Source organism: Anabrus simplex, chromosome 1 (genome assembly GCF_040414725.1).
Source record: "Anabrus simplex isolate iqAnaSimp1 chromosome 1, ASM4041472v1, whole genome shotgun sequence".
NCBI lineage: Eukaryota > Metazoa > Arthropoda > Insecta > Orthoptera > Tettigoniidae > Anabrus > Anabrus simplex.
Window position 1 is genome coordinate 973,684,411 of NC_090265.1, and position 14,320 is coordinate 973,698,730.

Consider the following 14,320-nt stretch of genomic DNA (forward strand, 5'->3'; position numbering starts at 1 on the left):
TTTTTATGTTTAAATACGTGAACTTCAAAACAAATCTATTGTAGCAAATGTCATCAAATGCTAATAAGCAGTTTAATAGACAATGCACGTTCATAAATTTGTGATAGGATTTATTAAAACAATTAAGTACGTGCGATAACTTCCAATTGTGGTATTTTCAAAGCTACAACATCTGTCAATTACGTTCTAGAACGTCTCAAGGTATGATAAGCTTCGTACAAGTTAATATAATAAGGTTAAATAATGACCCTGAGGTTCACTCAACCTACATCAAAAATGAGTACCGGGTTAATTCCTGGGGGGAAAAGGCCTATTAGGCGACCTGCATGTCGGTGAAGATGAGGGCCCCACCTAGGATGATTTCTAATGCTGAATACGCCACACACACCCAGCCCCCGAGCCATTGGAATTAACCAATTAAGATTAAAATCCCCGACCCGGCCGAGAATCGAACCCGGGACCCTCTGAACCGAAGGCCAGTATGCTGACCATACAGCCAACGAGTCGGACAAGTGCCGAGGTTACGGATAGTGGAAGCCTTTACCTTCCACCCCTCCAAGGGCCTTCATGGCCTGTATGGAGATGACTTTGCTTTGCTTTTTTGTAGATTAAAGCTAACACAAATCTCACGGATAATGATCTGCAAGTGCGGATGTAAAATTATATTTTGGACAGTACCAATAAAGAAAATGTTGAACTTTAAAATACATCACCATTGCATAATTCTTACGGCTTAAAATAGATTGGTACGGTATTACATTTGTATATAGGCATGCCCTATTTTCGGATCTGCATCATACATCGTTCCTGTTATGACAGAAACATGTCCAGTTCATCTCCGCAACAACGGTCTTTGTAATCTTATCACGGCGCTGAAGTATTTACAAGTATATCGTGGTTCCTTTACAATGACAACAATTTGTAAGGAAATTTTATAACATGTATCCTTTCTGTACTCATTAGGTTTCAGACCGCCTTTTTCGAGTTATCTTTGTATATAACAGCACCCCTCTCCATATTATCATAAAAATAGTATTGTCGAACCACAGAACGCAGTGTGCGGAGACACACTGCTGAAGAACGTTGGGCTGGAGGTCGAAATTACATTAAGCTCGTGGTCAAACGGTTTAGCAGAGCATGCAGGCCTCAGGTATTTCCCTCGTAATTACTTCTATCACAATTAACACGCCAAGTACTGCATGTTCCTCGTGACCCAACTATTGTGACAGAGCTGCAACGCTAAAAGCTTCTCATGCACACTCTCTCACGATGAATCAAGCAACTAATCTGAAACAAAAAACAGCTTATACCGCGCTATATTAAAACGTATTCACAAGTTAATCAACAGTGACAATGAGAAAGGATGTAAGTGCTCAAATCTTTATTTCATGGGTGGAAATCCGCCCAAAAGTACGATATAATTCGTACGAACGTCAAAACTATTTCGTACCAAAGCATACAACGTCCTAAATGTTGAAGAAATTCAGTTAAATTTAACTTGTTTTTGTACAAACAATGTCTTCTTGTATACTTAAGGGATAGATGTAAGTTTCTTCGCCCGTTCTTTCCATGAAGAAACTGTAAACGCTGAGGATCTTTCACGAAGAACCTATGTAACAAAATAACAATGTTACTGTTTTTACGACCCACTAACTACTTCTGGCGGTTTTCGGAGACGCGGAGATACCGAAATTTTGTCCCACAGGAGTTCTTTTACGTGTCAGTAAATCTACCGATACGAGGTTGAGGTATTAAAACAACTTCAAGTAACATCGGACTGACCCGGGATCGAATCTGCAACGTATGGGTCAGAAGGCCGGCGCCTCAACCATCTAAGCCATTCAGCCCTGCATGTAATAACATATCCTGTCCTTCAATGATACTGAACGTACAACTTTCACGAACTAATGACATTTCTTCACTTTCAATACGATAATTGTAGTTGTTTAATGTATGCTGAACCAATACACATCGCTAACATATTGGTAAACAAAACTTATTTTCGAGTAATACTGACAACACAATACGGGGATACAGTTAACATAATTTTGTTCGCACCGAGCTCGATAGCTCCAGTCGCTTAAGTGCGGCCAGTAACCAGTATTCGGTAGATAGAAGGTTCGAACCCCACTGTCGGCAGACCTGAAAATGGTTTTCCGTGGTTTCCCCATTTTCACACCAGGCAAATGCTGGGGATGTACCTTAATTAAGGCCACGGCCGCTTCCTTCCCACTCCTAGCCCTTTCCTGTCCCATCATCGCCATAAGACCTATCTGTGTCGGTACGACGTAAAGCAACTAGAAAAGCTAATTTTGTTCGCAGTGATTTTCATATTGTTTGACGTTCACTGGGAGACACGTCCACCTATCCACACGTTACGGCTTTGGTAACACAGTCTGTGTCCAATCTTCCAAACAGTGCATGAACTACTTACAAACATAACTTGGACAGCTAATTTGTAATGTATTACGTTGGATGGGCCCTTAATTGAATACCATTCTTCTTCTTCTTCTTCTTCTTCTTCTCCTTGTAATGCCTTCTCCATTACTGGAGGCTGGACACAATCACAGCGAAGTCTGCACGATGTGCGGATGACCTCATCATTCTACTCGAATCTAGTCTTGTCCAGTCCCGTAAGTTCCTCCGAGTGTTTCCTTCGCACGCGACTTCTACGTCCATCAATTTTACCCTGTATAATAAATTTTACTAGGTTGTACTTATCATTCATCATAATATGCCCATCCTTTATTAAATGTACACACCGACATTCATTCCCTCCTCATACACCTGAATATACGACAGTACTGAAGACGTATTCAGTCCCCGAGATCAGTAATATCCTTCAGAAAACCCATATCTCGAAGGCATTTATTCTTCTAATGGTGTTACATTTCAGAGTCCATGTTTGAGCGCCGTACAGAAGCACTGAATACACATAGCATGCGAGGTGTCTCCAAGCTAAGGCTTCTGTGACACAGCAGATTCCTCATTTTCAGAAAATAGCACGAGCCATTTCTATTCGTACACGGATATATATAAATCCAGGTCCAATGCCTCAGTAATTCAGCTGCACAGTTTAAGTAAACTCAGCTTGTGCTACAAGTTTCATCAATGGCCATCGCCTTTGTCTAGTCGGTGTTAATTCCGAGTCCAAGTTCATCCCCCTTCTTCTAAGAATATATTTACCAGGCGCCAAGATGACAGTGTCATCTGCGTACGGTACCTCAGATTGTTGATCAACCTGCCATTAACGTTCACTCTATCTTCTGATACCACAATACCAATACCACACACAATTCAAAAATTCACATACGTGTTACATACAGTACATCATTCTTCAAAATTACTATTCAATATTTTCTTATCCACACACTATGTTCGTTAAGACATAACTCATTAAAAGAAAAGCCTACGGTGCTTGATAGGTGGATGACATCTCCGCTGGCTTCTGACAAAGGCGGCCGATTCAAAATCCAACCAATGCATGTGAGATTTCATAAATTAAAAATAACGTAGAGTGTCTGGGTCGTATTCCATGTGAAACTGGAGCTCCTGTGGCTATTATCATGATATCAACAATCACGTAAATCAACAAGTTTGCTTCTTGTGGCTATTATCACGATATCAACAATCACGTAAATCAACAAGTTTGCTTCCTGCGGCTATTATCACGATATCAACAATCACGTAAATCAACAAGTTTGCTTCCTGTGGCTATTATCACGATATCAACAATCACGTAAATCAACAAGTTTGCTTCCTGTGGCTATTATCACGATATCAACAATCACGTAAATCAACAAGTTTGCTTCCTGCGGCTATTATCACGATATCAACAATCACGTAAATCAACAAGTTTGCTTCCTGCGGCTATTATCACGATATCAACAATCACGTAAATCAACAAGTTTGCTTCCTGTGGCTATTATCACGATATCAACAATCACGTAAATCAACAAGTTTGCTTCCTGTGGCTATTATCACGATATCAACAATCACGTAAATCAACAAGTTTGCTTCCTGTGGCTATTATCACGATATCAACAATCACGTAAATCAACAAGTTTGCTTCCTGACTTTTTAACAAAAAAAAACTTGTGATATAATAGACTATGTTGTATTTTGATTTACTCCCGGTACTAAACCAATATTGAGGGAGCCTCCGTGGCTCAGACGGCAGCGCGTCGGCCTCTCACCGCTGGATACCGTGGTTCAAATCCCGGTGACTCCATGTGAGATTTGTGCTGGACAAAGCGGAGGCGGGACAGGTTTTTCTCCAGGTACTCCTGTTTTCCCTGTCATATTTCATTCCAGCAACACTCTCCATTCTCATTTCATAGCATTTATCACTCATTAATAAATCACCTTGGGAGTGGCGACCCCATTGTAACAACAACCTGTATATGGTTCATTCATTACATCCCTAACCCGGTCAATGACTGGAAAACAGGTTGTAGGTTTAATAACTAAACCAATATTACACTATTTGCCAAAAATAAACTTTGAAAATAGCAGCAATGTTAGTCAGACATGAGGATGAAAATGAAAAATGCGAAGTTAAGTGCAACCCTGAGATGACCAGACTGTTTCACCACCTGTGGACTACGTGACAGAAAATGGAAAAATTTCCTTAAGCTTCATGAAGTAAAATTAATGGCATGATCTTTCGAAATTAGCAATACTTTCCTTTTCAATATTTTGTTTGATAAAAATCCGCTCCTACCCTTCAACTTGAAGTAAATTTGTTTATTTTCTGTAGGGTTATGTAAGGAAATCTGAGAGCCGAGAGAGAAGTGAATAGAACGTGGGTTTATACTGAGAAGTGGGCGAGCCAACCTAATGCATGTCCCCTGTTATCGGGCGCAAAGGTCCACATGCACGTCGAATATCCACGGCCAGTCAGTCGCCAGAGCACGTTCTACTTCCTCCTCCAACAAGTAACTTCTAGATTCAATCCACTGAGATGAACTCAGGAACACAATGACGCTGCAACACTCATGACACAAATAAATGCTTCACCGAACATTGCCATAATGTCGAGAGAAATTGAGATTAGCTGTATTTTCACTAAACAACTCATAACAAAACAGTTCCTTAGCACTGCAGGTCTCTTGACGCCCTTGCCACTCTAGCAGAGCTGGCGATCGAATCACTGAACTCTAAATGCCCAGTTCGAAATCTCTCACGCCAAGTCTCTGGCGCAAGCAGGTCAACCAAAGCAATTCGTGTGTTAAAATAACAGAACCGTTTTATATATATATATGCATACAGGTTGGTCGTAACTTTGGGTGATCATTTTAATAATGAAAATGAAAACCTAACTCCTTTGGGGCAATGATTAATAACTGTCAGGTGAAATGAAATAATAGTGGAGAGTGTTGCTGGAATGAAAGATGACAGGGAAAACCGAAGTATCCGGAGAAAAACCTGTCCTGCCTCCGCTTTGTCCAGCACAAATCTCACATGGAGTGATCGGGATTTGAACCACGGAAGCCAGTGTTGAGAGGCCGACGCGCTGCTGTCTGAGCCACGCAGACTACTACTAATAATAATAAAAATACAAAGTCCATGGCGCTACAGCCCTGTTGAAACTCGACCCAACAAGCTACCGCTGCTCAACCCAAAGGCATGCAGATACGAGGTGAAGTGTGGTCAGCGTAACGAATCCTTTCGGTTGTTAATATTAGCTCTCTGGACCGAGGCCACAATCTCACCGTCAGACTGTTATCAAGTAGGCAGAGTGGACCTCGAACCCGCCTTCATATCCAGGTAAAAGTCACTAGTAGTTTTCTGCCACGGGTTCGAACGCAGAGCCCCTCGATAAGAGGCAGACTGGCTACCTTAGACTGCAGGTATAATAATAATAATAATAATAATAATAATAATAATAATAATAATAATAATAATAATAATAATAATAATAATAATAATAATAATAATAATAATGTTATTTGTTTCATGTTCCACCAACTACTTTTACAGTTTTGGAGTCGTAAAGCTGCCAGGAGTTCTCTTACATACTGGTAAATATACAAGGTTGATATACTTGAGCACCTCCCAAATACTACCGGACTGAGCCGGTAACGAACCCGCCAACTTCGGCTCAGAGGGCCAAGTGCTTCTACCGTCAGTTGGCCCGCACTTTAAGGATATATTCCTTGTTGAAGTCTATATCAATTTAATTCGACTTATCAAAACCAAAAAGAAAAATTCTAACAGACTGCAAAGTTAGATGACGGTTCCTTCGAGAGGAAATGTGGTTTTTTTTTCGCTATTTGTTTTTACGTCGCACCGACACAGATAGGTCTTATTGCGACGATGGGATAGGAAAGGCCCAGGGAGTTAAAGGAATCGGCCGTGGCCTTAATTAAGGTACAGCCCCGGCATTTGCCTGGTGTGAAAATGGGAAACCACGGAAAACCATCTTCAGGAGTGCCGACAGTGGGGCTCGAACCCACTATCTCCCGATTACTGGATACTGGCCGCACTTAAGCGACTGCAGCTATCGAGCTCGGTAGAGGAAATGTTAAAATAGGGCTATAAGAGTCACATAACGTATGCTGTCCTTCGTTGAGAAACTAGGAATGATCTGTAAAATTGGAGCGACAAAAGAAAGGTCTTGGTTTCTAAAAAAAAATCAGTATAACCAGCACGATCCAGAAAGTCAACAAAATTCTACCATTAGAAACCCCTTGAAGTAGGTCACTGCCCTGGTACTTTTCCAGCCGCAAAGTTGTTTCCTGCAAATTTAATGTGTGTAAAATCACCAAACAAACGCTGAACATCTTGCTTGTCTGTCAGGTAAATCTAATTTTTAAAAGGGGAATCGCTTGGACAAGAAGGAATTGAGTTGCCAATGGGAAATTCAGGGCCTTGCTCTTCTGAAAACATCTAACTGAGATTTAATTTATATAAAATCAGGCTAATGCAAGTATTTGTTTAAATATTGTGAGAATTTCCAGTAATTTAAAACGCCGTGAAAACAAGAACATGAAATCTAATCAATAAAGATATGGTGAAACCGATTTCTGATACCTATGTTAGTCCACTCGTATATAACTGCAGCGACAATGATGGCAATTAAGGTCCTAACTAACTTCCGTAACAACTTACTCTTTAATAGATTTCAGTATACGATGACAATGGTGTTCATCAAGGTACAGGCATGGTTTCCTTCGGAAATTATGATTTTAATGTGATGTAATATTATCTTAAAGATAGCTGAGAAAAAAATAGTTGCACGAGCTCCCTTTAGATTTTTTACAGTAAAATATCTATACAGTTGGCAATGTTAGTGACTGACAGAACTTGTTTTAAAATATGCAAAACGAGTATTGCAATTTGATCTGACAAGTACAATTTACAATTATAAGCCATGGGACGTAAATATTTATGTGAATTTGATTTGCTAAGACATAGTCTTAAATTTCGCAGATCTCCGGAGCGGGAGAAGCTAGAGCTAGCAATGCAGTCACTATGCTGTCACGACTCAATAAGAACATGTATTTACAAAATCAGAAGCAATATTAGACTACTAATTAACGTGATTTTTGCATGAATAAAAGTTACTCCCTCTAATGTCTACGCCACACGTTACAACATACAATTTCATTACAGAGTGTTATGTATTTCAGCCTTCAGCTTCGGTGGATGCTTTCATAGAGAAGAATTACATTTAATACTAGGTGATACGATAGGAAATAAAATACGGTAAAGGTTCCCCGTTGAATTAAACGTACTTACAGAAATAAAAATTATTAAAAAAACAGTACAGCACAAAATAACTACAATTAAAACAGACCACACTTTTTTTTTGAGTCACTCCGGAATTTATATCTACTGTTCTAAAGCTGTACAAGTTTCGAATCAAAATAAAAAGAGTGCAAATAAGCATGTATAAAAGCTGTACGCTTCCTTGGCTGGACAGCTAAATTACCCCGATACATCTAATAGAAAGATGTAACATTTATGGCTGTGATTGCAGCGCTGTACTGCTACAAGATAACCCGAGCACAAATAACCAGGTCACAGCTGCACATGCATACCCAATGGGAGACCCATTTTTCACTCGTTAATAACATGCGGAACCAGTTCGACCACACAATTATGCATATATTAGTCCCGACCTGATTTTTACACCACTAATTGTATAGCCTACCTATCATTTGTCAGGTCGCACAGAGAACATGACAACCGTACAAGAGGCTTGATAAATATAGACATAAAATATTATAGTATTTTGCACAACGAGATATTTCAGTATCCGATAGATGTGAGTAATAAGTTCTCCATGTCCCAGGTGCCAATGAAGCTTGTACTCGGTCTAGTACCACAGATAAGTGAAATGCTGACTTTCTAAGCAATGTTTAAGGGTTCGACTCTGGTTAAGACAGATGGTTTATAAAAGTGTTGAGCTAAAACAAACGGGTAGTATATTTAATAACACACAAAAGAATTCCTTAAAGATATAATCTGGATACCTGGAGTGTCTAAAATCAACGGGTAGGTACTGAAAATGTATATACAAAATAGTGTCAGTAGGGTAAAAACCTACGTCGATTTAAGATATACCGTAGTAAAATGGACAAAATGAAACAAGTGCAGGAACACAAATGTACTAAGTCCGTAGTTGCGATTTACGGAACTTCCTAAGTGGGAAGCGAATTCACAAGCCAAATTATACTTTTTTGGGTGAACTCAGATCAATCGTGTGAGAATTAAGACCTCACCCAGCAATTACATCATGATCTTACACATTTATTTTCTTTAGTGGAGGACTATAGGGAAAGGGGCTTTATTCCGACAGACCTTCTATGTTACTACTATTGAATATTCTGAATTTCCTCTTCGATATTCTTTTTATAAATACTGATCTTTAAATGTATTATGTCGCAATGAAGAAGAGCTGAGCCAAAATAGAGTTTAGTTATCGCACTTTTATTTATTTGCAAAAAATATACCAAGCAGTTTACAATAATACAGTTTACATTTAAAAATCTAAAATAGCTACGATAATTAAAGCAATTTACACTCTAAGATGTACGAGAAAGATCAGCACAGAAATAGATTACAGAAGGTAGAAATATAAAGACAGATGTTCGAAGAAGTGTTGGAGAGGGTGACCATCCAAGTAATGAGAGACCTTTGAGGGAGGGAAGGTCGAGAAGTTGTGCCGTGGAAAATAATAATAATAATAATAATAATAATAATAATAATAATAATAATAATAATAATAATAATAATAATAGTATTTCTTTTACGTTCTACTAACCACACTTTTATGGTTTTTGGAGACGCCGACGTGCTTGATTTTTGTCCCGCAGGAGTTCTTTTACGTCCCAGTAAATCTACTGACACGAGGTTGACGTATTTGAGCACCTACAAATACCACTGAACTGAGCCAGGATCGAACCTGCCAAGTTGGGCTCAGAAGTCCAACGGTCTACCGTCCAAGCTACTTAGCCCGGCTCATAAAAAGATTAGATCCAAGTAGGTCGAGACGGGATTCAAAGGGGGAAGGAATGTTACTTCATCAGATGGTCTTAAGAGGCAGTAAGTAGCCATGAACAATAGCTTCAGATCAGCTTTACTGGTTAGAATGAATTCGGAGCCGAAGTTTAGTTAATAAATGTTGATTTCTCAGTTTATGATAGAGTGAAAATTCAAATCCATTCGCATTTAGTGTGTAGCTACAGTTCGAAACACATGTTCTCACTTGGCTGTGAACATGATAGAGAAAACCCTCTTAGGCATTCATACCAATTTGATGGTATTCCCAACAAGATATTTAACAATGCCACTTAATAAATGAGGAATTCTATTTAAAAATTCCTTTGCTTATCTTTTTAATGAGCTCTAGGGTAAAAGCCTCAAATATGCGCTAAATATCCAATAAACGTTAGTCGTCAGTTCGATTTTCGATTGGGCCTACACACGAGAATATTTTACAGAATATTATTCTTAATTTCAAGCAAAACAGAACACAATGCACTTCAGCAGTTTTTACTTTCAGTACGTCTCTGCCTGAACATTATTTCCGTAAGAAGTATAGTTCAACTAGGCAGTAAAAATATGACTAAGAGCTTACATACGGCGAAGAGAGAAAGACAGACAAACAGAGATCACGAGCAACCAATTGATAATATTAGGTTTGCGATGCACTTTTCCCCCGTTCCTTAACCCTCGCCTCTTTTTTCTCCTTGTTATTTTTCTCAGTAGTAGTGGTAGCAGTAATTATAATTGCTGAATTAAAGGGAATGATTAAGGACTCCCACCTCACGAAATATGTACCTAGTCTAAGGTCCTATCGCTTGTAGAAGAATTACTTTTAAAATCGTCATAATCTAAAAAAAAAAAATCCTTCTGTTGACGTTGCGAACAACCGAGCTCATGGGGAAGAGGACCAAATGTTAGTGAAATTACGCTTGAGGAAGTGGAAAGGATGGTAAATAAACTCCATTTTCATAAAGCAGAAGGAACAGGTGACGTTGAGATCTGAAAATGTGAAATATAAGCTATGTATGTATGTATGTATGTATGTATGTATGTATGTATGTATGTATGTATGTATGTATGTAGATTCTTAAAAATTCGACATAGCTATACTTGAATAAAGTCAGTTTTGTAAGCATAAATTTCATCTTTCTTGCTTTTATTTTTATTAACTGACTTTTTAAGGTTATTGATTTTTATTTTTGAAATTTAGCAAACTTTTACACAAAGGCTTAAAATCACCACCCTCTGAGTTCTGACACTATGAATTATTTCCTAATTGTAATTCAACATCGAAAATAACTTGCAGAAATGTCTCTGGAATAGTTCCACGGCTGCCAATCATCCAGGCTTCCTGCACTGCATATTTCTTCTCTCTCTCTCTCTTTTTTTTTTTTTTTTTGTAATATTCTGCTGTCTGTTCATATATCTTCTAATGGTCAGCTTATTTTGGCTGTTCAGAGTTTGTTTCAAATCGTATGTTTGGATCGGTTATGAAACCCAACTTACTCCCATTCTCAGCAATACAGTGGACTTCCTCAAATACTTCATAATTCTTTTCGGAAAGAGAAGGCGTTATCTTCCTAATTCGATGGAGGCAAGAGTCGCAAAAGAGCTCACCGTACCCAGGCGTGTGCTAATGTTCCTATCTCGCTACAACGTATGCAGCAGGTTTCCATCCATGCTTCGACCGTGGATGGATTTACAGAAGCAACGTTGCCTTGTAGTTTGATTGCGTCTCTCCATTCGGAACTGCTGATTGCTGTTCTTATTTCCAGCCATCTGTTAGCTAAGGGACAATCTCCATAGAGAATGACACCTTTGCCATGAGTACGTAGGTGTCACCAAGTTTTAAATTCCTCTCTTCTTAAATGTCCCTGTATGTCAGCACTGCCTGCACATTTCCAATATACGTGAAACGATATAATGAAATAATCCGAACTGAAAACGAAGTAATAGCCCAAGTCGACAGAGTCTACAGAAATGTGAAATGCATTCGGAAATACTTATTTTGGTATTTTATGAGATAGTGAATTCATTACCAGTAATTTGTAAATACAGTGTGTGGAAGTCGTTATTGTTAGGGACACTCAGAACAACCGAAGCCAACACCGGCATAAGAACATCGAAACTAACAACAGGGTAGCTTCAAAAATTGTGAACCTAAATGAACGAACACAATGTATAGAGCGTAGTTCCTAAATTTCTTCTAAAAAATGCCACCGATTTCGAACCTTTGGAAATCCAAACGCTCAATTAAGTAACGGGATTTTCGTCCAAAGGCTTTTCTTAAGTTCAGTCAAATCTCCATTCCTACTGATTTTTATAATTTCATTCAACACTATAGTCGAAATTCACCACAGCCTAAGTCAAAGTACCGCTTTATCAAACAATTTCAGCACGGGCCTATTTGCGGTATATGTGATGGTGAAATATAACACATTAACACCGAAATTTCCAGCTCTGGTGTAATAAGTTTCAACGGACCGCTACAGCACTGCTCCAATATTCACAGCACGAAACGCAATTAGCTTTGGTGGTCACATCAAAAGGAAAGGGAAATTTTCGAGGCGATTGAAGGAGATATTTATTGTGAATCGATACTGCAACACAATAGAGTTGCTGACAATGTCTTCAATAACGAAGTCGATTGTTTAAAAGTAGCCATTGTCTTCAGACGGAGTATTGCGGGTCTCAACGGAAATTAGTACATCCTTTGTGGCACAGTGCCATGAGACGTATTTTGTAAAGAAATTATCTTCCACAAAACTTTAACACACATGTATACGCCCACCAGCATACAGCTTCAGTTGTGCAACGAGGCATGAAGAGTAAGTGGATGTAACAATAACGCGTCAATCAATGACTACGTTTGAACATGTGAAGGGGAAAGAATACAGTATGATACGAGAAGAACTCAAAAAGACTCCAAATTTTGCACCTGAACAGTACATTCTTTACTGATATTTTCTTTTGTAAAGTGATAACCGTCAATACGGAATGAGATTCATAACTTGCAATGATATCTACTCATCCTTTCACTCTGGATGGACACGTATTGGCTCAAATGAATGTTGCTATGGACTTAACAACCCCTGTTTCTTGTCCGACACATGTACACATAAAGCCATCAGGAACAGTCAACAAATAAAGCGTATGCCCATAAAATGAAGGTACAATATCTCAAACTTTTCCAGGATTATTGGAACCGACGAACATTTAATAAATGATACCTAACATGATTCCATTAAAAATTAAATTAGAGATGGATACCTCATGATAATACTAATAATAATAATAATAATAATAATAATAATAATAACAATAATCGAATAGCTTCAAATATCGGGCTCTGAAGTGGTGCGATTTAGGCGGCTCCAGTTCCAATATCAATCAGATTGAACTGTCATCCAGCAGCCTAATTCTATTGGAAGGACTTTAAGACTGAGTAGTTAACTTTGTTGAGTGGACGATTCTTTTGTTCGCAACAAATACTTAATATTTAACAACTAAGAGAGGACTGTTATTCATCATTACAAATTCTGGAACCTTGGACTGGAACAGACTCGTGAACTTGGAATTACGAGTCGGATACTATATCCCTCAACGAACAAGTAAACTAATTTGTAAACTAAACAGGCATACACTAACTGGGTACAGTAGGGAGACAGTACAATCTGCATAACAATTTTTAGCAAAAATTGAAAATGGAGAGTCACTGATCAGGCAGGTGTCAGGAGTAGAGGAATTTCAATTGTACCGTATTTCCCTCGATGAACAGTTATACAGTATATGTAAGCTATATATATTGATAGAAATGTTATATGGCTTTACATTACCAGAGCTCCACTAAAGTCATACTTTCAACAATGTAATATTATCAGACACACCCATGTTTCTCTTCACTTGAGCAAAGACTTCCCAAACTTCCCTAATGCTAGTTTTCAAGAGTAGAATTTATTGTCGTCGGGAGACATCAGAATGACCTGACTGTTCGAGTGATTTAACTCCGATTGATTTCTTTTCCATAGCATAAGTGAAAGAACTAGCACTGCCACAGAAATTTAGGGATAGTAGCACTCTGAAGTTTGTAATCGAAGATACAATTTAACCGAAAGTGAACAATGATTTTTTGTTAAAAAGCATAGAAGCCCGCTACTAAAAGCAAAGGTGCGCTGAAAATAATGGTAAACAATCTGGACGAATTATAGTTCTAATTTGATGCTGACAATAATAACAACAAAAGAGGTATACTATTCAGTAAACTCACATGTACAGTTAACTGAATAATAACGGGATAACTGCAAGGTTAATACCACACATTGAGAAACACTAAAAAAAAGACGTCTACATCAGATATGGTTTCTCTAGTAACAGCTGGGAACGCTGGCTGGTGGTCACCCAACTAACGCACCAATGTTATTCTTCAAATTTCTTCCCCTACTGAATGACAGATACAATAGATGACACGCTATTAATAGGTTAAAAAGGAAATAATACACAAATTAAAATTAAAATGATTAACAATTATACATGGCGTGCTCTTTATAAACACAAGTATATGTAATTTATGCATACATGTTGACATGCCACATGTATGAGTTCATATTAAACGCAAATACAGTATTAAGAGACCGAGAAAGTCATTCTCGGTCGCAATTTCAAGACGAAGGGCGAGGTATTAGACAAGATGAACAGTAAATAGCTTGCAATTATGTTCAATTAATGTTATTGGCTTTACGTCCCACTAACTACTTTAACGGTTTTCGGAGAAGCCGAGGTGCCGGAATTTAGTTCCTCAGGAGTTCTTTAACGTGCCAGTAAATCT

At 38.4% G+C, this 14,320-nt stretch overlaps 1 protein-coding gene across 1 annotated transcript in view; it reads right to left on the reverse strand.

The window, feature by feature from the left end:
• Positions 1-14,320, reverse strand: part of Lar (tyrosine-protein phosphatase Lar) — a 2,342,166-nt gene that overhangs the window by 1,361,048 nt on the left and 966,798 nt on the right. The gene's annotated exons all lie outside the window — the stretch shown is intronic.